We start from the raw sequence: 27,527 nt of genomic DNA on the forward strand, positions 1-27,527 counted from the left end.
CAACGTAATGGTTGGCGTCACGTCAAGCAGTAACACCGAGGTTGGCGCTCATCATACTGCTTAGTTCAAACAATCAGCGACCCGATGGTGGCCGTCACGCGAACCCATCTTTTGCCTCAACTAGCGTCCTAATATTCAAGAGGTCTTATATTAAAGCTATAAAAGTGTAAATGCGATAAAAAATATCTGTAAATTTACTCCAGAAACGCAAATTAAATTAATAAATTCTTACGGTATATAAAATCATTTGTGTATAAAAATTAATCTTATTTATTTATCTGTAAAGTTGTAGAATGAGAATTGTGGGAATTATTGTAATAATTGAATAATTATTATTATCAATCGGTAAAAGCACAATCAATAAGATTTGAATGTGTAATTCTTTCATACATTCTGCAAAAATTTAAATATTTATTTGCTCAAAAGTAAAATGTATAAAAGATTTATATATAACGCGAAAAAGCAGCAGCAGTAATTCTCTGAAGTTGCAGTCAATGCATGTATTCAATCAATCAGCATTCACGATGACGAGGAACACGTCTTCCGCCATGCGAATTAGCGTACGTCAATCTGGATCAGACTTAACACGCCGTTGAGTCGAGTACTCTACCGATCGCCGAACCGCAACCGGAAATTGGCCGCTTGGTTATCAAAGTTTGCGGTTTGCGTGTCTGCCGAGCTGAGCCGGTAAATAGGCGAAAAGGGAGGAAGGTATGGGCGGATGGGGTGGGATATCCCCATTAATAAGCGAGCAAGAGATAGCTGACTCGTTGAATTAGGGTGCCGAAGGTAAATATTCATTTCACGATTGAACTGACGCCATCAGCAAGCAGGTAACGTATCTTTCTTTTTTTTTTTTGCAAAGAAAACGTAAGCATTTTCTGTTTCTATGTTGTTATAAAATGCACTTATTATTAGAATCAGAATAATCTTTCTTTCATTTTAAAAGAGAAATAAATATTATACGCAAATAAGTATCATACCATAATTTTTTTAATGTTTAAACTTTTCTATTTATATATTTATATAAGAGATTCATAAAACTATATATTTTTGTTGTAAAAAAGATTATTACAAATGTGTGTGTGCATTTAAAATACACTTGTAGAGAATCCTATATTTTTTAAAAAAGTTATATTTAAAAGAAGAATTTGCTATCTGTGTATGTGTTTTTAAAGGATTTCCTAATACAAACAGGTATGTGATTTACGAGATACAAAATTGTTCCACGTGTAATATATTAAACTGGTGCCGCACAGATATACGTTATATTCCGACGAACAAATAAACGTATTTCCAATTTGCATTCGCACTCGATCCGCGCGCGCGATTGTTCGTCCACGATGGCGCGCACTCGGAATCAACGCGCCGACCGCGATGCGGATGTCGTCGCGAGTTGAATAATAAATTGCGCCGTTAATTGAAACAATTAATTAATAATTCATGATAGGCAAGGAGAATTTGCCAGGCGGATAGCGAGCGAGCGAGCGGATCGGGGATGGAAGGGGGGTGCCCTGGTTCGGGGGGGAGGGGGTGCAGCGAGGCGGTCGTCGCGGAAGCTTGTAATTTGCGTCACGAGTAATGCGCAAAAGCGAGACAGTGAGGAAAGTTGCGGGCGCGTGGGACGCAGACGGATGTATATACGTCTACCGTCCTGAATATAATTTACTTGAACAAACTAAAATCCCCATCGAGAGCGCGCCACTTCGTCGCGCCTTCTGCCGCCGTAGCTTGGCATCCTTTTCGAGGACCTGTCGCGTCTCGTCGCCTCAGTAACCCTCGGCGTTCCCCTCCCCGTACTCCGCGACGACCTATACGAAAACCGCCCCGATCGGTCCCGCTCAACCCCATCGTTCCGCGATTCGCCCGATTCACTCCTTTACGAATACTTTATAAGCCAGAAGACGCGGCCCGATGCCGCTCAAACTTTATTCTCTATTTATGTTTAGTCGCGGCAAAAAACGCGGTCTTCCCTCCGCAGAGGGTTTCTTGCTTTTTAAATCAATCTCGTACTAAACGAATTATAGTCCTGAAATAAAAGGTACGGATGCTGTGATTGCACAGCATTACATCGCATTACAAAGATCATTTCTTGTAGAAATGATCTCGCAAAAATAATTTCAATTATTAATTTTGTAAAAAACTTGGCATCAATTTTTAATAAAAATTTAACAATGAATGAATGTGCTCGACGATGTAATGATATTCGACGATGATAAAAGCCAACGTTAAAATTTGCAAGACGGCAAAATTCTATCTCCGACTAATGGAAAACACGTGTCGATCAGCAAAAGATTCTAATCAAATCGACTTAGAGCCAGCTCAATCGACCTTCTCGGCGAGATGCGGTTCAATCCCTGTGTGCGGACGATAAAAATCCAAAAGGATAGAAAGCTGCAGGTTCATTTCATAGGGAAGAGCGAGAGACGCGCGGGGCGTGGAAAGGGGAAATGGGTACAATCAGTAGGAACGATGAGGGGGCGGCGGGTGGCGGGCGAACGGAGAGGGATGAACCGTCGTTCATAAATCTCGATAGATTACTAAATCCCGGGTTTGATGAAACTCCGGGCTGGAAGCGTACATACACGTATGTCACCGCGCGACGCAACGGTTACGCGCGTACACGCACGCACGTAAGTCGGTGTTGGTATCGCGCTCATCCCGAGCCGGGCGCTGATAACATTATCATAAAACGGCAATATCGTGCGGATATTGACTCGACAGAGGAGCGCGGCGCTGCGCGCCGTCAGCTGCTTATCGTCGAGCCGAGCTTAAGAAGTAATCTAAAACGTGGCTTCACGGCTTACAACTTTTTCATATGCAAATAACCGAATAAAACGGATCGAAATTTCAGAAATCATGTGGACTTTCGAGTATCTTCCATAATCTGCTTCATTACTGCAAACGCGAAGAAACAAAATTGTCCGTTACAAAACGTTACACAATCGTAATCGTAAAAGATAATCGTCAACAATATGTGCATGATGATTCATCCGCAATTATAATTAAAATAGAAAAAAGTGTGTACGTATATGTATGTAATATATTTTTAGGAAATATGAAGATTAATCCTTTTTCTTGAGAAAAATTTCGAATATTTGTTATGACTTCTAATATTCTACGTGACATCTTTGATACTTTCATCAAAACGGATAGAAGCATCGAAATAGGTTGTTTCACATTAACTGTTTCACATTAAGATTAGAAGATTTAAAACTATTATCTGCATATAAATTATCAGAATTTCTTACAAATTACGCAAAGTCCTTTCGGGTCCTTAATTAAAATATCTTATCGCGATACTGAGATATCACGTCAAAGTGCGGTTTGATAAAAGGGCGAATGCAGTCGAAGTCGGCATAAGAATACTTCAGAGACGCGCATCGTCCTTTCTCCCCTAGTCTCCTCTTCTCCCCTTTCTCTCTCATTCCCTCTGGTAGTCGCCTCGCCAATAATGTCTAATATAGCAGAAGGCCTAGATGATGAGACTTCGTCCCGCCTCAGTTCAGTTCAGTTCAGGTATTAGATTATGAATATTCATGGCGGTGTGTCTGCGCGGTGCTTCATTACACCTTCCCTCCGCGCCCCTGTCGCCTGCTCAGCCACCGCCTCGGTTCTCCGTCTCGTCCTCTTCTTCTTCTTCTCCACCCTCGCCTCCTGATCCGGCAGCAGGCGCGTCAATCAATATGCAACACCACACCGCGCTTTGCTTATCTTCCGCAGTTTCCTAGCCCACGCGAATATATTCGTCGGCCTGATCCGCGCGAATATCTTTCCCGATTCATGCCGCGTCTCGCGACGATAATGATCCGCGGGGCGAATCGATACAACGATGAGACCGATCAAAACCGATTATAACCGTCTCTCTCGTCAGTCTCGATATTAGCATTGCGCACTGATCGACGTCGAGATCGACTGGTTGGTTAAATACGGTGACAAGTCCATTAGCGTGGACGGCGATAAAGTAAATCCGTTGCACGATAGACAAGCGCGTCTTTGAAATATGCAACTCTGAGATTCGCTAATTTCCTAAAAGTTTAATGGGATCGATTAAGAACAGCATGTTTGATAGCTGAATTTTTTTTAAATTTTAATACGGTTAGCTCAAAATGGAATTTTTTAATGCAGTTAAAAAGGATGCAGCACAGATTCAACATTGATTTTCAATAATAAAACGCTTCAGATCAAATGTTTTAAATAAAATGTCGAGTTATTGCAAAAACATGATTGAATGACAAATAAATGATTAAATTATTTCATCAATTATTTCATCTTTTGATTCAGTAAACTTGAATATTCGTAATATTGTTACACATAGTTAATAAGATCTACCAAATTAGTAACTGTTCGACATACGTCGCTAATAGAAGTATATTGAACTATTCATATCGCGCGATTCGAACGAGTGATTCTTTTACGACCCTCTAAATGTGTCTGCATGTCAAAAATAAACATTGTCCGCTTATGTATAGAGTAAAATCACTGGAAAGACAGAGTTTAACACGTGAAACAAGTGTAACGTAATCAAGCGTAACTTTGTATAGATTTTTTTTTGTTTCATCAAAGTTAGAAAGCCACTAAAAGCTTAATAAGTTCTTCGAATAATAAATCTATTGCAAATTATAGATCGCGCGAAACGAGCTTAAGGAGTTGAAGTTGCGAGATTAGCGGGAGCTATTAGCGGTGACGCGTATCAACCGTGATTGCTGGCGCGCGCTCGCTCAGTCGGCCAGACGGTAGACGCGTTCTATTAGTCACTTGGCCGGCGATCGGGCACAATTTGACGCCCTACCGTCGATGGAATTAATAAAGCGCGGCCGGGCAATCTGCTCGTACACACCAGGCCGGATGACGGGGATACCAGCGGCGCGTTGGCGGCGGCGGCGGCAATATAGGAAAGTGGGGGAGCCGGGGACCCCCGGAATCAACGTGGTGGAAAATCCCCCGCGGCGACGACGACTACCGACTACTACGGACTCGGTCGGAACCTGCATGATTTGATTAGCCTCAGATTGACCCCACGAGCCATCCCCGTTACACTCTCACTTTCCATGCGCGCTCCGCGCCATGCGGGGCTCTAATCACTCACGAGACGGTCCTTTTTACTCGGTCCATCCCTCCCTCCTCCCCGCGCGTTCCTTTATGCTGCGCAACCGACACCCGCCGCGCGCAGCAGCGCGGATAGCGCCGGCGACGGCACCCTTGCCCTCCCTTCCGCGGGCACCCTCGGCCCTCCGCACCATTAGTCTTACGCCGGGCACTTTATGTCGGGAAATTTGCAATCTTTCCATTTAATATATCGACGGCGCGCAGTGGCTGGAGGCATACGATTTGAATACATTAGCTCGACAGGAAGGCGCTTCTCGCTTCTGTCTCCTCAGCACGAATACCATGGTCGATATACGTCAGGACAGCAAAATGCGAAGCCACGTCACGTAAAGAAGTTGGCCAAGTTCACGACTTGCGATTTTTTTCGGAAACAAATGGTACCTACTTGAAACTCGAGAGAAACTTTCAAATTTGTCAACTAATAATAATCTATTGTAAACTTTACCGCGACCATCCGTTGAGAAATTAATATATTGTTAAATATATATTGTATCTTCGCAGTTTTCAAAAACGTCATACCTCTAAATTTGAAGTTTGATTATAAATAATAAAATCTTATACTGCAACAATCTTTGATCTGTTTTTATTATTAGATTCCATATTTTATTTTGATCTTATTATGGTAATAGATATGCAGTAGAAGTGACAATCTTGGTTAAAAGGGTATCAGAAATAGGGGGGTCCGAAGATGAATGGAAGAAAGAGTACCGGATTAATCTGAGACAATGCGTATAAATGTAGTTAATATTGGACATAAGGGGAAATGATATTAGTCAGGGTGCTACCCTCTCGAATTATGTCCACCAGCCACACCCCGAAAATGAACGTTGTCGCAGTACATATTTGACATCTGGCTCGATTTCTTCGAACATAATTCCTCCAGGTTAATTATCTTTACATGAGAAAAAATTGGAATTTGTTGAAAATTATAATGTAAATTGAAAATCAATGGCAATTATCGTTATTGATGATACGATATTTCGATACGATGAGCATTCGTATCGAAACGACGCAGCTCAATAGTTAATTATGACTCGAGCAAGATTAGGTGTGCTACTACCTATAATTCGATTAGACCTTAACCTTAGGTAAAGGTTAAAGGAAGAAAAGGTGGCGGACGCGCGAAGGCTGCAGAGAGAAGTTCCATGAACCTTCATTATTTTACTCATTATGTTCATTCTCTAGCTCACTTGGTTGTTCCGCATTAATATTGAGCGTAACGATTTTCTTTGCCAGATTAAGGAAGCTAAACAGAAAAATCTCTAAGATGATTAGAAAAAAATCAAACACAATTATGTCATGAATTTTAATTCATGCTCCGTTTCGTTGATGACTTATTCCTAATCGAGAAACGAATTATAAATATATTCTTTGTGTAATATAATATAATTTAACTTAGTTACATTATGCAAATAAAATGTATAATGTAACAATAAGATGTTTAAATTCGCACGATACTGATTTGACAAAAGTGTAGATGGTGTAGATATAAAAAAAAATAGAAATAAAATAAATTCTAATATAAGTAAAATTCAGAAAAAAGTTTGAAAAAATTTATCTCTTAAAATAGATTTCAAAATTCCATATAGTAATAGATATTATTAAACTGACAATTACTCTAATTATAATATTTTATCAGTTAACAAGAGAATATTTTTTGTTCAAATAAATATTTTTGACGTTAATATTATTTGCTAAGAAAAAGCAACGAAATGAATAAAATAGCTTAGTATAATACAATACTTTCGTTAACGATAACAGAATTTCATGGGCGATAATGATCCAAGGCAGGTCCGTAAGAAATGGAGAGGGTTTTGATGAAAAATGGAGATGTTTGCACGAAGGGAAACATTAGTTCGTTCGCAACATACACTATCTCAAACACAGGAGAAAAAGATTGAAGGAGCGTAAGCAATAGACGAATCATTCATTCCAAGGACAAGATAGCTATCGTGGACAAGATATAAAAAAAAGACAACATCGCCGAAGGCGCAAGATTTGTTGCCATAAAGAAAATTGCTTGGCGCTAATGAAGAAACATTACCTCGGCAATATTGCGTCCTTATTCACTACACTGTCTTGCATTTATGGATGAGGAGATAAAAAGGATCGATCGATCCGAACAAATGGGTTAACGCGCGTACTGACTTTAACATTAACATATTAAAAACCTTTTAAAATGTTCACTACATTACGTATCAAGAACAGTAGCAAACATATAATGTTAAATTCAAGTTTATTAAATATATCGCAGCATATAATATGTTATATGTAGCATGTATATACATATATGTATATGCTATATGGTATATATGTATATATACTGCAGTACACAATATATATATATTCCGCGATATTGATAAAGTTTGATAAAAGTAATATAGTCATGCATATTACAAGTGATAATATTTGATAAAACTCTAAGGAAGTGTCATAAGCACTTTAGCCTTCTTATTTATAACTCTCTTTGTCAACTGTCTATTTGTGATGCAATTGTGAATTAAAAGCTCTGAAATCGAGAAACTCGATATATGCCGCATCATATCGCGCTGTGACATTATTGTATACAGCACGGTGCTGCTACGGTCGTTCAGCGGTCCCATCTTTCTCTCTCGCATTCATTAAAATCTTCCTGACATCTGTCGCGTTTCCATCCGTTAGATCGATCGGCGGCGTGTCTCCTGCTATGGTCATCCTGACAAAGAGATACAGTCAGTAACACGCCGATGATTTGTGAAACTGTCCGGTCAGCAAGTATGCCAGAATGTATATGGCTTCGCGCAAGCGCAACCCCTTTTTCCGGCGGCCCCATGTATTGACGCGGTGGTCACTAGCAGAACTAGAGAACCCTCACTGACCAGCACCCCTCTATTCCGTTCGGGCGTCCATGGAGAAGGCTGTATGTCTTACGGAATGCCTATGATGCTTTCTCGCAGCCCCTCCAAATCCTCCTCCGACGTCCCTTCCGTCCCGCCGCACGCCTGTGCATCCTCAACTTCCAAGCACTCTCCAGCACCCCGATTCCCCGAGTCACCCTCTCTATCTCTGTTTCTCTCTGGACCCCCGACCCCATCTCCTCTGACGGCCACACGCTCGTGACAAGTGCGAGGCGGCCATCCAATAACCCGCACCGGCCACTGGCCTCCTCGGACTCCCACCTTCGACGCCGCCATAACCAGCCAAGTTATTGAGGACACGAAGGAATTAAGAAACGAAAGGGGATGCGTCTGTCTGTTCCTATTCTCCTTCGCACTCAGTAGATGATGAATGTATAGAAATACCGAGAATTTTATATATAACATTTTTTCTTATACAAAGAGTGATCTTGTTAGAAACTTTGTAATCACGATAAATCCTAATTTAATTCCCCAAAAAATAAATCCCGAGAAAATAAACATTTAATGACATTTAGTGACATTAAGAATGTAATTTATTAGCACGGATGTCTGCGCGTTATTTATTTAAAAAAAAAACTGTTATTAATATTTATTCTACATTTTCTTTTTAATAATAATCATGAGAGAGTAATAATTTATTAAATCTGTAACAAATTTATTTTAAAACTTAATCTAATCTATATATAATATAATTTTAAACGGAAAAATCCGTGAAGAATTCTTCAATAATTAATCAGACTAAAACAGAATAATCTATAGCACCAGCGTAATAATTACTTGAAATAAAAAAGAAATCGTGTCAGGAAAATTGGATAATTAGATGTTTTTTCAATCTTCTTCTGCAATCCATAAAAATACAAAATAAATGCATTTCAATTTTCATTACATACATGTAAAATTTTACACGTTTCAATATTATTTGAAATGTATATTTAGTCATAATATTTAATCTAAAAGACGGATCAAGGTCTTTAGACAACAATATAGCAAATGTTGCGCAAGATTAATATATCATCCGGATGTTTGAAAGTACGTTATCAAATGTCGAGTAAAGATCAGTTGGCCTACAGCCTTTTAGGAGTCAAGCTGCTATTATTAGGCAAGACTCATTGTAAACAATAATACGCAAAGAACAATCAATCCTTCACAATGTACGCTTCGAAATAACAGGTGCCCGAGTGCTGTACAGCGTTCATCCCGTATTCAGACGAATGGATGAACATCGTGTGCTGACGGTTATAGTCCGAAACGTTGGAGATGAGGCACATTTATATAGGCACGCACACGCGCAAGCAAGTCCAGTAGTCGGTCCAGTGGCCGTAGCTGCGGCCGGCAGCTGCGGGGGTGGCGATCGGGGCTTTCCCCCCTCGGACGTAGGAGGGTGGCGAGGCGTTGATCAATACGTGAAGATAGAATCCGATGCTACCCATCCAGCCATTCCGCCTCCCCCCTTGCCCCCTTCCCTCTTTGTCCCCTTGGTTCCTCTCCACCATACGCCAGCTCGACAACGCTACAACCGCCGCTGCCCGGTCCGGCTGAGGGTATCGCGGCTCAATCGACTAATTTGTCACCCACGCATCATTTTCTTCGAAGGAGGGTGGATTTCTCGAAGCTTAGCGTAGAATGCGTTCGAGCCTCGCGGCGTTTCCATTAGCGGTAAAACGTTTAATTTCACCTCGGTATGAATTTTACGCGATTTATCATTGGTACAATCAAATGTAATGAAATCGAATATAATAATTGTACTTATGTATTATTTCATTCGTAATACTCAAACAAATTGTTGAAAATCCATTTCAGCTTCGTAAATGTTATACATCTGATGAATTTTAATGAAAGCTAGCTCGTATCCAGCTCAATAATGCAAATAGTAAACCCACTACAATATTTATAATATTTAGAAGAACAAAAGTAGGACACATTTTATAGTTTATCTGTTTATCAAGTAGATAATTTAAAATGTGTCGAAACTTTTTGTTTGTCAAAATGTGTTTTTATTTAATGGAGATAAATCAACTCGCCTTACGATTCGATTTGGTTTTAATCGCTACATTTTTTCGGCAACAAAGCCCGCTTGCTCAAAATAGCGAGAAACAAAATTACTAATGCGATATTAGCATAGAGAAAATAACAGGTAATTTAACACGGAGGGATTAGTGCGATAGGAGGGTCTAGAATTTTGCAGGCAGGCAGAGGGAAAATGCCAGTCCGGTAACGGGGCTCGCTCTGAAAGGAAAGTTAAATCCCTTTACAGTTTATACGACGAACGCTGGTGTTCCCAACTTAGCTGGTTTAGGGTCATAAACCTTGCCCGAGCATGCAGAGGAAAACGCATTTATAACTAACGTAACTCGTATCCCGCTTAGCTAAATAATTAAAAGATACGGGAGAAGAGGGGGTTGCGTTCCACCCCCGCCGCCGTTAACATTACTACCATTACCGCCGAGTCTCAATTCCCTTCAGCTGTCAGCTGTATTATGTACCTTCATTACATCGTTATCATTGTTTCTGCTTCATGCCCAGGAAAAAGATATTCTTCCTGTGTATTTCACTTTTATTAATAGTATATCGTTCTATTGAAAAATGTAGCAGTCAAAAACCTAAGACATAATTTTTGTTTACCTATATTTATATCTGGATAGTGAAAAGAAAAGCAATATTATATTAATATACAATTTTTTTTTATTTGTATAAGTAGAAATATCGCGATTATTAAAAAATATGGCAAAAGGAAAGAAAGAACCGGAAAAACTATTAATCGCTTGCTTTTTGTATAAACTGTATTAATTAATTTGTATATCATTGCCCTCAACTAGATCATGTTATTCGATTAAAGAATCGTGCCGAAAAGACGAAACGAGATCTATGTTTCACACTTTAGATAAATGTATGTACAGGGATGATAAGAGCGAGCGGTCATTGGACCGTTGACGAGAATCGGTTTAGCGTGCCGCAGTGTAAGAGGCAGGGACCAACGTTAGCTTTATGTTAATCTCGGCTAGCGGCGCTGCGGCTGACAACGATGCTGTCGCTGTTAATATCGCCCGGTGACGTAGTAGTAACTAGTTGCCGGTATACCTGCCGGCCAAACTGCATTGCGTCGACACAGTCTGGGAGCGTATACGTGTGGAGTATGCAGCCTGCCGCTACGTACTCTCTCCTATGGTGTACGCTTCGGGGGTGGTATCGCACGATATGGTGTGGCTGTACCACCGAGAGGGTGGCGACAGGGGTGGCAATCAATATGGGCCTCAACGCAAACACGGCGCCGCTGTTGTACTAACATCAAATAGGCGGATAGCGACCGGTCGCTCGCCTCGTGTGCATTGTCTACTCTACTGCTCTGTATAAACCGACCGCTTTTCGATATTTTTCGCCCGGCTGATCGAGTCGGGTTAACCGTCGCCGATCGTGCCGACCTCGATACCTGCAACCTTTACGCCTTCACACGAAGACGTTACTAACAAAATTAATCAATTTAAATAATGTTACTGGCGCATAACACGGAGATAATGAAAACCTAATTAACTCCTTCCTTACACAACATTTTTTCTTGAAAAATTATTATTTGATATTGGAGATAAGAAAAATACGACTCTAAAAAAAAAATTTTGCGCGTACACACAGAAAAAGAGAGAGAAAAGAATAGAGTAGAATTTATTATTATAATATATAGACGTGTCCTGTTATATATACGCATAGGAAAAGATAATTACGAAATCAAAAACAATGGAAATATTTTTCACTTGCTTGTATAACGTTGATGAATGTACATGAACGAAAGCAATCTGCCGTGGATACGCTTTTGGAAAGCGAGGGGTTGGAAGAAAGAACAACAAGCAGCACGCAGTGAAATTCTGGAGAGCATCGCACAATAAATTCGAGGATTGCCGAGAACAAGAAGGCTACAAAATTCCGCAGTTGGAATTTTCTTCAACGAAGTAGAATCACGCGGGCCGCGAGTCGCCGCCGCTGCGCCGCGCTACACTGCCCTCTTCTCCCTCGGCAAGGAGGAGCAAAAATTCGACGGCGGGAACAATAGCGAGAAATAAATTATGCAAGATTACAAAGAAGGTAGCACGGGTCGAAAGGGAAGGGGGGACACTTTATATTATCCGGGGACAGCGGTAGCATAATTGCCACCCGGGCCACCGCCGTCCCTCGATCTTCCCCCCGACCGTCTTCTTCCACCCCTGCCAGCCTCTCGTTCCATGTTCCTCGATAACGCCTCCGGAAAAGAGAAGAAGACGAAGAAGTCCCTCGTTATGAGATGCGAGCTGGTTTCTTGCCCAGCTGTTTTCCACCCCCGCACCACCATTCTTTAGTAAGATTTCCCCAACGTAAACATCCCGGCTCTGGTTCCAGCCACACCACTCCACTCACTTCGCTCCATTCCGCTCGATTCGGCCTACCACTCGCACTCCTTCAATCCCACGGAATGAGCTACGCTTCGCGCCTCGCCTCCATCAAAGAGTACGCAAAACTGCATTTAATGCATTTGTAAGTAATATTTAATTAAAATTTCAATGTTTGCTTAAACAAGATATGTTTCTAAATCAATATCAATTTGTCAATATCACCGATGTGTATAAAATTTTTCAAATAACTTTGTGATTATCACATTCATAAAATATATGCACATTTCGGTAACTTAACAAGAGAAACAAATTTAACAATACATAAATTTCACGAATAAACAGATCAACTAATAATCACGTAAAAAAAATCTGTAATAAATTACGATTTTATTCGTTCACGAATCTTTTTGCGTAATTTAAATTCGTGTAACTGTTGTCTCAGCATCCGTTGGTCTTTCAGTCAATTTAAATATTGAAGTATTTCCTCTCTGAATATTGAGAACGAGTCTTCCGATTGAAGTTCTAGATGTTCAACTATTGCGACTCTTACTTTAACTGGCATAATAAAAACTTCTTATCAAAACCTCTTATAATTAACATTAAAACTTGTTATTTATATAATGCGTGACATCTTTACGTAATGCATAACTTCCGGGCACACATCACAATGAATTATTCTCAACGGAATTATGTTCAATGGTGATATTTCAACTTTTTAATGCAAAAACTAAAAAAGAAATAAAGTTTTGTACGCAGTACACAGGAATATTAAAGCCGGTTGTAACGATGAAGATAGTCTTAGGAGGACAAGGTTCAGGGTGATGGAAACGCAAGATGTTAATGAGGCTGGAGGGTTGGCATTCCAAGCGGCCTCTAAGACTTCCAAAGATTTCTCTATGGTGACGTCAAGATTCTGATCCTCCACGAGTCTTCGTTCAATCTCGACGCGCATGTTTACTCTGAATTTAGTTTTTTACTATAATAAATTTATAATAATTCGCGAAGAATACTGTGATTTTGTACAATTGAAAAACATCTACAATACCGTATTCTATAGCGATCGTATGAACGATCTTTCATGTAATTTATGTAGACGTAATGTATATAATGCAGATTCTTGAAATAAAATGTTTAATAAGAATTATTTGAGTTATATGTAATATAAATAATTTTCTTGAAAAAGCAAATTTATCAATTTCAATTCTTATTAAAATTATTCCATTATTTTAATATATCGCCAGTAGAGATTAGATCATGAGAAATGCCTTGAAAATACGTTTTTATATACTCATAGAGTTTTCATACGTTTTCATATTCATAAATAATTATTACAAAGTATCTTTAACCATTTTCTCGATTAGAATCGCGTGCCTTCATTTTTTCGCTTTTTTTTTCCAAGCACAGTGGTGCGCGGTCGCTACCCCTCGTGCTCTTAAATTATTGTTGTTCGGGGTGGAGCATACAGCGAGGGCGTATCATCCAACAGATATGATAACTCCAGGCTATGTGGGTTGGCTCGATTCAACGGACCAATAACATGTCATGTCCCATTCATAACCAGATATCATAAAGTACCGCCCACCGAAAGAAATTCTCTTACGACTTACGAGACTGCGTTTCATATCGAGACTACACTTACAATCAGTAAATTACGATATTCTTATTTATCCTAACATCGCTATTACTGTGTATAAAATACACATATGAAAATTTAGATTGGAATTTCTTAATTAATTTTAAACTTAGTCTGGAACTTTAACTTCTTTATTTCATTGTTAATATAAATATTTATAATAGTCTTTTCTAAAAAGAAATCATTATTTAAATACTTTAAACATGTAATAAAGGTTTTACTTAATCTCGCTGAGATTTTATTTTACGAAAAACAAAGAAATGCCCTCATCTAATCGTGATCGCGTATAGTAGGATTCTCCGTATTATAATTTTCTAAGAGTTCAAGAAGATTGCAAATGTCAGGTACAGCGGAACGCTTAAGACGTTTGAGCAGCAATGAGGGGGTGAATTGCGGTGAAAACGTTAGGTCGAAGCAAAGGGGGTATTCGCGGGAAAGAAGAGAAGTGGGCGGCGAGGGGGTTAAACCAAGAGATAGAGGGTTGCTGTCACAACCACGCCAGCCGTTACTTCTGCTCTGGTAAATTCTGCGCTCGCTAGAACATCGGATGATGTTCCGCCCATTCGTCTGCCTGCGATCGGTTTCTCCGATGCTTCAACGAACACTTTATCCTCTTTTTTTTTCTCTCTTCGCGGAGGAATCATTGCACGAATGACACTTTTCATAAACGATACTACTCAAGTAAACAACGCATCAAAGATACAAAACGTTAGCTAGAAACGATTAATTACAAAAACAATTTTATAATTTCTGTTGTAGAATAAAAATAGATGCGTATTATTTATAAAACGTGTACGTATAAAATAATAATTTTGTGAATACGATTGGAAAAATAAATATCTACAATTATATTAATAATTCTATAAGACGAATTTTGCGTATGTGCATATCAATAAAAATATTAGAGTACAAAGAAGAGGCACAAGACAAAAGAAGTTCCATGTATTGCGTAAGCACGACTAGGTATGACATCTTGATTGAGCGCGTCAAGTCTTCCGCTGCGAGGAAAAACATCGGAGAAAAAGAGAAGCAGGCAGAACGCGGAAATTGCGGTGCGATCTGTTTCAACCTTGAATATCAGCCGCGCATCGTCGCCCACAAGAGCGTTCAGCCGCATCCCGCGTGGAATATCGCCCGTTTAAAAAGGGAAACGCGCCGCCAAGCGCACGAGAGCTTCCTCCAGCTTCTTCCCTCCTCCCATACGGCGCATCAATTTATACGCAGCGTTGAGAAATCAAGCGAAGGAAGCCACCCCAAACGCGCGTTCCTCCGCGCCATGCCGCGTTCTCGGTAAGCGGCCCCGTTTATACGCCGATAGGGATGAAACTGAGGGGTGGAAGCTTTGTTTTATACTTATACGAGTTTGGGCTCGTGATGTATTCCGACAAGGAGCACGAGCGTGTCTCGATCGCGAAAACGAGAAAGACGGAACGTCGGAACACGGACACGTCGGGTAGGGAATGGCAGGGACGATAGTAGGGAAAGCAAACCGAAAGTGGTAGGGGCGAATAGATATCAAACCGCGATTGCCATTTTTACTTTCGCGATCCGGCACGCGCGGATCTCGCCCCCTTACCGGACCGGTGGCAGCGATTTTAATCCGTATCGAGCGTCGAGCACGCTCGAAAGGGAGGGAAAAAAGGCGCTAAAAGGACGCCGAGAGGGAAAGTGACGACGACCTTTTGCTTTTTCAATGATAGACTCGCATTTTTCAATCGCGCTAATGGCAAAAGTTTAAACCGTGATAATATTTCGCACGTTACGATGGATATTACGGATTGATCGTCAATGGATATTGAAGGGAACGTTATGCCAATGGTAGAATGATCGGGCAGAAACTTTCCCTCTTTCATGCCTCGTTCGCACTTATCGTAGGGATAACTCACTTCCTGTCACCTCGCATGGCGTTCCCTCTGGTACAGCGCTCTCGAGATTAAAAGAAACTCGTTCGTATGCTTCTTGCACTTGTGTATGTATTACATTATGACACGCACAAATATATTTAAAAAATATTATAATTGAACTTCGCGTTCAAAGTCTTCTCAATTTTTTATAAATATTTATAAGGGCTGGTAGTGCATAATAACGAACATATACATTCAAAATATAAATACGTGGAATTGAAAAGAAAAGTTGAAACAAATGTTTTCGTTAGAAAATGCTTCCTTCGCGTTGAAATGAAAATAATCTGATCGGCACAGTCGGGCACGGCGTATCGTTCGGCAAATATTTCGATAAATCAGCGCGACCGTGGCGAAAAGCGGCACGGCGTAGCAGCAAGGTATACAACACATATCTTAACGTCGTATAAATCTCCCACTGGAAAATTACACCAATGCGAGATAGACGGAGAGATCGCGAAAGAAAGGATGAGATGGAAAGTTTGCATCGAAGGTGGGCAAGCAGAAGCGAGAGTAGGGGGTGGATAGAAAGCACGAGACTCCCCTCGATCGGTAAAGGTGAGGTGGCTGCGAGAGTAGAGGGCGAGGCGAGGCTCGAAGATCCCAGGTTGGGGTAAAGAGTATACTTCCCCTCTCCTTTTGCCATCCACCACCCCCGCTGTTGCCGCCTTCTCTTCTACCAATACCGCCGTCACCATCACCAGCACTATCCCAAATCCAGTAGTAGTAGCAATAACAGCGACAGTAGCAGCAGCAGTAGCAGCAGCAGCAGCAGCGCCGGCGACAGCGGCGGTGGTGGCAGCGACAACAGAACGCAGTAGCAACAGCAGCGGCGGCGGAGGCAACAGCGGCGGCGTTGGTGGTGGCAGCGGAGGTGGCGGCAGTAGTAGTAGCAGCAGCAGCAGCAGGAGCAGCAGCTTTCCCCACTTCAGAAGAAAAGCACTTTCATAAATCTGCCAGCAGATATATGTGCGCACAATTTCCGAGATCCGGCCATTAAAGAGCCGCTCCTCGACTATACCTCCCCCACCCCGTCCGTTTCTGCCTCTTCTATCGCTCTGAACCAACCGGTCCACCCTCCTCCTCTGCCACCCGTTATCCACCCCTCCCCCCGCCTAGCCGCCGAAGCGGCGTGGATATAATGCGGCCGGGAGCCTGAAAGTAATTCTCTCCGTGGTTATATCTTGATCTCATCCCCCACTCCGTTACCTCTTCCTTCGCTTCCTCCTCTTTCTCGCGCAGCCACCCTCGGAGAGAAACCCTCGAAACCATTGCTATGAAGAATAAACAGCTAAGCAATGCCAGCGAGCCCGCGATCACCCTCCCCTTCCCGCCCACCTCATCTACCATTCCGCTCCTTTCCACCTGAACCTTCCCCGACTCACCCCGAGTCGAAAACTCAACGCGTTTAGATAACGTACTGAAATGCCTCACGGCACACTCCTCCGCCTACCCCACCTTCGTGCCCCCTTCCCACCTTCGTTTCCACCTCCGTGCGCCACGTGGAATTCACCCTTTTCTCGACGTTCACACAACAGTGGGGGGCCAGGGGCAGGGGGCGGAAGGGTAAGAGTGCACGGGATGAGTATGCCCCGGATATCCCGCGGCGTGGAGTAACACGCTGTAAACAGTTTACTTCTAAATCGGCGAGTTTGCTATATATTTTCAGATAGGGGCTGACTTATGCTCGCCGACGCCCCTGGTAAGCGTCGACCGTTTTTAAAGATTTATCTTGGCGCAATACGCCGACACGAGGGGCTGCGCCATTGCACCGAGCCACAAGCTTTCGCTTTGAAAACGTTCTTCCAGAAAAATCTTAAGAGCTGGCAGTTTCATTAAGATCCATAACCGTTAAGAAAAAAGATATAAATATTATCATGACTTCTTTCATTCAAGACTTCATCAAGAGAATAAAAGTGAGTCTCTACTATTGTTTGTTATGTTATTTTAGATATTTAATGTGTCTGATTATTTGCTATATTTGCTATATTTTTTATCATTCGCACAGTATTTTGCCCACTTCAAAAAAAATTTACAAATGAATAAGTCATTTCTAAATAGGTTAGGTTTGACGGTTTTCATATAATAAAGTCGATATATTATTCTTATCGTTATAAAGAATTTATGATAAAAGAAGCGTTTAATAGATATATGTAATATATCAAAATTGTTATATTTTGTTATTGTATTTAACGTATTGTGCAATTATCATTTTAATATAAAAAAATGACAATGAAATAAAGAAAGTGCACCAAGATACTAAGTGTTTATCTCCCTAGTATGTCTACTCTGTAATAATATCTTTTATATCTATCAGATAGGCATTTAATAACAATGATATTATACGCTCGATAATAGAGTCTCCTTCATCTACGTTCGTGATGGAACGATGGAAGTTCTTCCTGCGGAGGAAACAGATGAGCGTCTCAACTACGGCATATTATACAGATTAGTTACCTCTCTCGTATTTGAAAAGGGAATATTATTTATCTCTGCAAATCCCTTCTCACCCTTAAGAAACATCCTACCATACTCCAAGACAAATAACCCCTTTTTCCTTTTTTATATATCTAATACATCTAATTTATAATTTGTAATAATATTATCTTCGATTAAATCAAAATTGAGAATTCATTTTCATTATGATGGTACAGATAAATACAAAACATAATGAAATTGAAATCTATCGTAATAATAAGATTTTTCCAGTGTTTTTATCAAAAAGAATATAAGCCAATAATGAGATCAATACAGTAATAATAAATGTTAAAAAGAAGAGTTAAAGGCATATAGAAAGGAAACATTAAGGCGAAGTGGCTATCCGGCTTCCGGTAACAATAAAATTTGATAAAGAAGGACAAAGTTTGCAATACAGCACTCTCGGCTCTCGTTCTCAACGCGGCTATGGAGCTTCTGGACGTAGCAAAATAGAAGGAGAAAGCGGGAGTAAAAAGGTGAACGCGCTTCTATAAGCGCAGCGAGACACCGTTACCTCTAGTCGCAACTTTCAACACAGAAAAGGAAGTTTAGTCAGACCTAAATCATATTATTTGTCGTCGGATTCATCGCATTTTTGCACAAAATGGACAATGGCTCATTTATACCAATGATATATATATGTATATATAAATATATATATTATTAAATTATTTATTGTAAACAACTATGTATAAATTACGAATAATCTGTGATATGTTATAATTAATGCGAAATATGCCAAGTATTTTTTTACTAAATTTTTTAAATTTGAAATATTTAAATGTTTATATTTATCAAAATTTATTTACTAATATATAATAAAATTTTTAAAGAATTAATCAACATTTTTTAATACTGTAGTATTAAAATAGAAGGACAATATAAATATATATAAATATATCTTATTTGTACAATACAAAGCTCTATTATTTAAGAGATAAAGGAAATAACATTTTTTTACAATTTGACATGTGTCGTTGCTCGCGAGCCGCTTCAACCTTGTAAAGAGATGCTCGAAACTAGACTGACCTAAAGTGCTAAAGACTATCTACGGGTTGGTAAATATGACTCTACCGCATACGACCCTCACCTGTTTCGTCGTCTGATCTCGGGATCTAATTCAGGGGAAAGCGAGGGATGGTAAGGAAACGGAGAAATACGGAAATGACGAAAATGAGAGAGAAAGAGAAAGATGAGGGGAAGCATAAAGCGAAAGAAAGGTAGACAGAGGGGAGAGAGAGAGAGAGAGAGAGAGAGAGAGAGAGAGAGAAAGAGAGAGAGAGAAAGAGAGAGAGATGAGGAGAAGGTGAAATACATCAAGATTGCATCCCCACTCAACATCGCAGAGGACGGGAGAGGACGTTCTCCCCTTCTCGTGGTCGCTGCAGGGGAACGTGAGGGAGATTGTAGGTGGATGAGGAGGTAAAGGACGACGAGAGGGTGGGTGACGGTGGTGGTTGTGGCTGAATTCAACGGGGTGTACCGTCTGTTGCCAGCCCCGCCCGTCATATTCCGCGAGGGCCAATCCCGCGAGCTCTTTTTATTAGATCCATAAATCCATCATATCGGCCTCACCCCATGGACCATACGCCCTCGCGTATTCATTGGTCGGCATTATGATCTCACACCTACGAGATCGCGTGGGTTTATATCGGTGCGCGATCCAGATCCGTCGCGCCTTTGGCGCATTGCGGACTTTCCTTCACTCCGCCTCGTTATTAATATTGAATTTTTCCTCCGTGAGAAAAGCGAGACCGGGACGAGAAGGCTTGAGAAGCACCCTTCGAGGTGCGCCAAGAACTTGCTCGCGGTGGTTGCTCGCGGAGGAGTGGTACGCTCTCGTGTGTAGGTGGGCTCAAAGGGGCACCTATGCTGGTGGGGCACACGAGATGCGCGCGCAAATCTTCCACAGCCTTTGCTGTGCAGACCACTGTCCACTCTTCGCCACCCGACGCGTTCTTTTCTCATCACGCGCCCTATACGTTCCAACGGGACTGACGAGACGTTTCTGCCGGAGGGATCGAAAATTTGCCCGGTAATGCAACCAACACTACGACACGTGCGCTTAGCAGTATTTCGAACATATTATAGAATATTAGGGAAAAAAGACATTTTGTCCAATTCTAAAAATTTTAGACCAATTTAGTCTATATCAGTAAAATAAGTTTGTTCTTTTTTGTATCTGACGATCTTAAGAAAAGTTTCTACCGAGATAAGAAAATTAAACAAAAATGAATACAATATGATCATGACGAAAGTATTCATAACTCGAACATGATCACATTGTGTAAACAGGGGTGTTTCAGTTCCCAGAGGGCTAGTTCTCTTGTCCCCAAGGAGCCGCAGGACCGAAAGAAATCGACGATGAGCGGGAAGCGCAGGAGCGGGGAAGACTCGAAGACCATCAGACTGCTTGACGGACGCGAGGATCAATATCCTCCGATACCATACTCCGAAAGCTATATACGAACCCATTTCCACCGCCAATAAAACGCCATACCTACGTGTATTGCGCTATTCGGGCGATTCTCTTCCTGGCCTCCTATTGGCCGTAAAACACTGGTCGGCTGAAAGGTTGAATTTTATCGCGGGGAAAGAAATATCGATGTAAAGGAGAGCAACTCAGGGCGGTACAGTATGTATATATATATATATATATATACAAACAGTCGCTATGTCTGTTGTGCGTTACGATAAATGTGTCGGTGAAATGTTTCACGTTTTCCATGATCTCAAAATGAGAAAACGTAGAACAGTGTTTATATTCTTAAAAATGCTTGTGTTTCTAGTTAGAACAGCGAGACTAGAGCATAAAAGCTAGTTCGTATAAACGTTTATATAATCAATATTTAACAAGTTCGGTAAATAATAATTTCTAGTCAATTATATCTAGTAATATAATCTATGATAAATATGGATACTCGATAGTAATATATATAATTATATATAATTATATATAATTATATACATAGTAGAATATATATACATTTCTTGTAGTCATATCTGAATCAAATAGAAGACAATATATAATACCTATTTATTCAATCACTCTCTCTCTCTTTCTCTCTCTCTCTCTGTTAAAATATTCGTGAAATCTAGTTTCAACCGCGAATACACCCAGATATTCCACAAACGGCATGCCGAGATAGAAAAATCTCGTGAATATGGATAAGACACGCTCGCGCGATCTCATTGGAAGATCCGCGGCTCCAATCATAAGACGTACCGATATCGCGTTACGCTATGATATGACATTATCATAACGCGGCCGGTTTATTATTGGTCGCGGGTGCGCCCTACTCTGCCTCCTTCGCTCCTTCCTTTCTTCCGTTCTTCCAGCCACCCCCGAGCCGTGCCTCGACGCATACGTTTCTCGGTTGGTGAGGTGGGGCTCAGAGCCCCCCTATCCGCTACCACCCCGCTGCCAACTGCCGCTTCCCCTTCTAGCCCCAACCGCTCTGCCGCCATCTCCCCGCCGTTCTGGCCACCCTCCACCCCCGCCCGAATTATGAGGATCAATACACGAGGAAGCTTGCAAGGGCAGCGCCGACGCTACTCGTTTGTCGACCTTCTTCGAGCGTGGACCTTCTTCGTCTCACTGGACATCCGTAGGAACGACGGCATTTCAGTCGCCAACTTCCTTCCACACGCACCATTTTTTTTATCCTAACATCCCATCCTTTTACACTACCTATACACTTACTATCTACATACATATAATGACATGCTCTTCCCTAGTATTCATTTTTTATAATAATGAATTTTACATTTTTTTCTCTTTCCATTTATAATCGGTGAAACGTTGAAAAATTATAAAATAAAATTGTTAAATATTTTTATAAAACTTAAAAAGATCTTTGACCAAATTCTTCAACTAGCTTGTCGATCGACCACCTTTGTCGGTCTCTTCGTCTCCCTAAATATTCGTACGAGTCCTGGCATTGCTTTCGACAGTTTCCTCACATGCGTAGTCAATCATTGTTTTGCTCTAACATTCTGTCTTCTTTACTTGCATAGATATATTTTTATTTATGTTCTTTTAATATACTGTACTATAACTATAATTGTATAAATTTTGATTTCTTATGACATTACATATTTTTTCCATCATAGATATAATTATTTCAATGAAACGAAAAGAAATATTAAATTTGTATAGTTACATAAATAAAGAAAAAGAAAATTAAAAGAATAATAAAACTTGGTCTTTGACCATGGTGCAAGTATAAGTATCTATTCAAATTTCATTAGTGTTCTCATTTACACGTGACTTATGTTTCATTTATAGCGAAAAATGTCGAATTCTTTTTCATTTTTTCGATTTTAATCTACGCATGCACAAAGATTGAAGATTTTCGCATAAAAATTTTGACAACCCTTGGACAACTCTTTTCTGCTATTTTTTAACCGAGAATGACAATGATGATCAATTCACAAGTACCTGATATCTGATACTTCAACGTACAAATTGTTTTAATTGATTTAGTAGTAATTAGGTCAATGTAAACGATACTAACACATATAAAAACCTTTTCACATAGATTTCTCAGATACCTATTTCTACTAAATACAAAAAACTATTTTATAATATCTCTCTCAAAAAGTTGCGGAAGTACTGCTCATAATTTAATTCTTTTAATGGCAAATGAACAAAAGTTACCCTTTCCATTTATGCATAAAAATGCAGTCAAGCAGCACAATTTCTTATTACTCAATTAACAACATCTGATTTGAATAAAACACATTAAATATAAATAAATAAATATTAATACGTCTTATTATATGTTCTAATCTTTAAATCTGTATTCAAGCATTGATATCCAAATATGTGTGTATCTAGAATATTTCTCTTTCTACAAAAGTATTTTTCAATAATATATTCTTCTATCGATTTTATCGATATTACATTCATCTTTCTTTAACAAAAATATCGGAGTAATAAGTGAGATTTAGATTAATTAAAATAATTAGAGATAGAAAATCAGATGTTTTTAAATAAACGAGATACTTATAAACATCGGAAATAAACGATCATAAAGCCAAATTTTTCAATTAGTTTAGATTGAATTTGACTGAAGAATTTGAGAACTTTAGGTGTAAAAATAACATTTAATTTTGCATTCTGGCTCTAATTCCCTCTCTTCTTTCTATTGCGATAATATTAAATAATCGTTGTAAACATCTTTAAAAATTACGATTAATAATAATCTTTCTGTAGCATCAAACTTCCTGTATAGCATCAAATGGCAAAATTTGCAAATACTATCGTTTATATGTACGCTATTGTAAAAATGACTTCAAGACCTTTCCTCCAGTGCAGCCTATTATATAAAGTGTCTACGAGGATGCCTACATACAACAAGAGTATAAAGAGAGAATCGGATACACAAACTCGACACGAAGCACCCGCATGGTCTCATATGTGCGTGGCTAGCATTATATCGCAGAACAATCGATACATACCGTCAGCACACGATAGAGCTCGAATTCCCGGCCCCTGTTGGCCGAACTAAGCCAACCGACCCCCCGCACTGCCGCCGCTCAACGACCACAAACTGCCTAGTTCTCCGACATTCGCGTGTCACTTAATTTGCATATCTTACAAGACGACGGCCACAATTTCAAAACCGTTTGAGCCACCTGTTTTCTATATATCGCAGGGCATCCGCAAAAATATCTTGATTTCCACTTCTAAAGAGAGAGACTGCTCTATCCAGATTCCCCTTTACATATGATGTTATATTTAGAGGTAATTGTAAAATCGCTTATATCTATCTCTGTTATACTAGAAACTTTAACGAATTTTAACAATCAGATCGGAGAAATGATTATATCCCATATTCATCAATATCTTTGTTCTCTACGTTTATTGTTTGTCCTAACACGTATCAACGTGCGCAATGCAATAGTCGAGAGCATTTTCTCGGTTACGGATGTCTTATCCGTTACGATACCCCGTGTAGCATCCTCAGTCAAATGCGACGGCCACGTCGTAATCCGGAGATGTCGCGAAGAAAGCGTCGTTCCATAGGCAGCGTTTGGAAGGTGCTAGAGGATGGTGGTGGTCCGTCAGTCGGGCGAATGGGCGTAGGTGTTCGCTGGTGGTAGTAAAGTAGTGGAGGAAACGGGTGTAGGAACCGTCCGCGGGAAAAAGGAGAAAAGGGAGTGAATTTTTTATCGGTAAAAACTCCATTAGAGAGAGAGAAGCGACGGTGTTTGTTATTGGTCATCCTCGGGGAGAAGATGGAAGGGTAGGGTAGAGGGTCTTGTCCGGCGCAGAGATATCCATCGATCCGAAGGACGGTAGATCTGCCACCATCCTCAATTCCACCCCCTTCTTACATTCTATATCCTAGGGAGGATCCTCCTCCCTTTACCCACTGTCGGCTCCTATGAGGGTGAAATGGAGAGAGAGAGAGGAGGAGAAGGAGATAGAGATGGAGACAGAGATGGAGAGAGAAAGTGAGAGAAGCGTTCGTCCCTTCCTACGGGAGCTCTACGTACGTACGCAGGCAAGCATCTACAATGTTCCTTTGGCGCGGGTGGTATCAAAGAAATCAATTACCCAGCAACACACACGCGAGTCCTGCAGCCGATCTCCACACGGTCCACCCAACCTAGCCCGTTCTCCGCTCTACCCCTACTACGGAGAGGCAGTGCCGAGCACTCACGCCCTCTCTCCAGGCGTCCATCTTTTCTGGAGTGCCACCCCCTGCGTCTCACATATTTATTTTATACTGCCCGCACCTTGTACGACCATTCCACGGCCCCGGGATGGAATTCTTTATCAAGTCGCTCTCCCAGCGTGGAACCTCCGTCTATCGTTTCGACCGTACGCGCCACTCGATTGAATCGAGGCAATATTGAATTGTCGAACGTGTTTATTTTCGCGAAAGCTACGCGCCAGCGTTTTGATTCTACGTGATCCAATCGTGATTTGCGCGTTATAACCCGCCCAGCTTGAAATTTATTTATCGTTGAATCGTCAATAAAAATAAATATTATATGCTCTCCTGGGAATAATCAAATGCACAAAATATATTCTTATCTTTGATATCTTCTATAATTTTTTACATATTCTTTTTTTTTTATTCGATTGCACGTTCAAATGTCACGGCGTATGCGAAAGCTTCGTGATACACTTGAGATCGACGTCCGCTTATCAAATTGCGTATAGCTAAAGTTGAATCTCATGGCAATACATGGTATTAGTCGAAACTAAAAATGGTCCTTCGTAGTAGCGTCGCCTTCGAGAGACAGGCTCGGAATCAAATAGATTGAGAATGGACGGAGAATAGTGAGATCTAGGAGCGAACGAGAGGAGACAATGGTAATGGCATAAGAGGAGAAAAAGAGAGAAAGAGATAAGAAGAGAGAGAGAGAGAGAGAGAGAGAGAGAGAAGAAATGCGACAGGCAACAAAAAAGAGAAGAAAGAGAGGAACGGAGAAAAACAGAGCCTCAATGTGGCGTGGGAGGATAGAGGACGGCCGTCGGAATAGCCTCAACTGGACAGCACGTGGACGACTGGACTACCTACTTTTATATCGCTCGGGAAATAATGGGATTCCCATCATGAAGTGGATTTCCCTTGGGAGCCAGTGGACATCGATGCACCCGTCAAGAGATCCAACACCATCCGACGCCCGTATCCTCTATCGGTCTCCCGCACCCCCGACGTTCATCATTCGTGCCCTCCCGTACTCATTCACCTGTTCGGGAGCTCGCGTCTCCCCGCGTTACACTTCGTTGCGTTAGAAAAATGACCGAAGCTAAGTTCGAAGGATCGCATCGGTATCCCGCATTAATTTAACTGATAAAATTTCTCGTGTAATAAGTTCTTTTTTTTTCTTACTCCTGATTTAGATGTGTCATCGCTCAAATTTAGAGTGCTGACAAATCAAAGAAACCGACCTAAAGCCTTGTGTCCATGATACTATTAGAAATCGCTCCGAGATCTCGGACGGAGAAAAAATTGGCCAATCATATTTAAATAATTCGGCCAATTAATCAATGCGATTGGTTAATTCTTTCTCCGTCCGAGGTCTCGGAGCGATTTCTAGCATCGTGGACACAAGGCTTAACAAAAGTACAAGTTACCTGAGTATTTTCTAAGCAATAATTCACAGATTTTAATTCAAGATTTAATTTATTCGTCGTTAGTCAGAGAGAGATATAGAGAGAGAGCGTTGTAAATAAATCTTAACACTATAACTGATTTTAAATTTTGCTGACAACAATAAATAAATTCCGTAAGATTGATGTAGCAAGCTTTCTATGTTAAATTTTAACATTTAAACATTTAATTTTAACATTTATACACGGTTTTTTAATCATTTTCCCTCAATTAAAGTTTCATAAAAAATATACGCAAGTGTTAATACATATAATTATATCCTCCTCGATTTTGATAAACTTTGAATAGTATAGGATAAAATTTTGTATGTGCACTATAAATAAAAATAAGTGTTCTTATTATTAATATTATTGCTCTTATGCACGTTAAGAAGTAAAACATTCCTTTGAAAAAATTGACTTTTTAATGTTTCGAAAAGTATATCATTAAAATAATAAGAGATATAAAAAAAAACGTTTTAAAAAAAGGTTTTCTGAGTTCAAAGATTTTATAAAAATGTATTTATATTTTTCAAAATATCTCAACCATTTACTATCGTTTTTGATAGGTTAAAAAAATGCTTTGTTACAAAATATTACGAAATTAAAGCTGGTGAAGACAAATTCAATGATGTATAAAAAATTAAATATTGGAGTAAGTATACATAGATGTATTTATGTTTGTATAACATATATCCTATGATTTTTTAAATCAGCAAATTACATATTCATAAAAGTTTAAAATTACGATACAGGATCGTTATTATGCACTAGAGCCATCTCACTGCAAGCTGCTTATTCTCTCGAAAAAGATAATAGCAATCGATAAAAAAGATCTGGGAAAGAAATTCCTTGGAGTTACCAAGTGGATTACTTACCTTCGGGAAATTTATTGATCGAGAAACTAATAAAGTTACTAATTGACGGTAATTTACAACTTATTGCGCGAATAGATTCAAGTTTGATTGTATAAAAAAATCAATTTAATATATTAATTGTATTAAATGAGAACAAGATAGTTGAGAACCGTCAAGTGTC

General features: G+C 40.1%; 1 long non-coding RNA gene across 1 annotated transcript in view; it reads right to left on the bottom strand.

Annotated features, from left to right (window-relative positions):
* The window catches only part of LOC139810431 (uncharacterized), a 163,496-nt gene that overhangs the window by 134,968 nt on the left and 1,001 nt on the right, over nt 1-27,527 (bottom strand). The gene's annotated exons all lie outside the window — the stretch shown is intronic.

The sequence above is a fragment of the Temnothorax longispinosus genome, chromosome 3 (assembly GCF_030848805.1).
Source record: "Temnothorax longispinosus isolate EJ_2023e chromosome 3, Tlon_JGU_v1, whole genome shotgun sequence".
Lineage (NCBI taxonomy): Eukaryota > Metazoa > Arthropoda > Insecta > Hymenoptera > Formicidae > Temnothorax > Temnothorax longispinosus.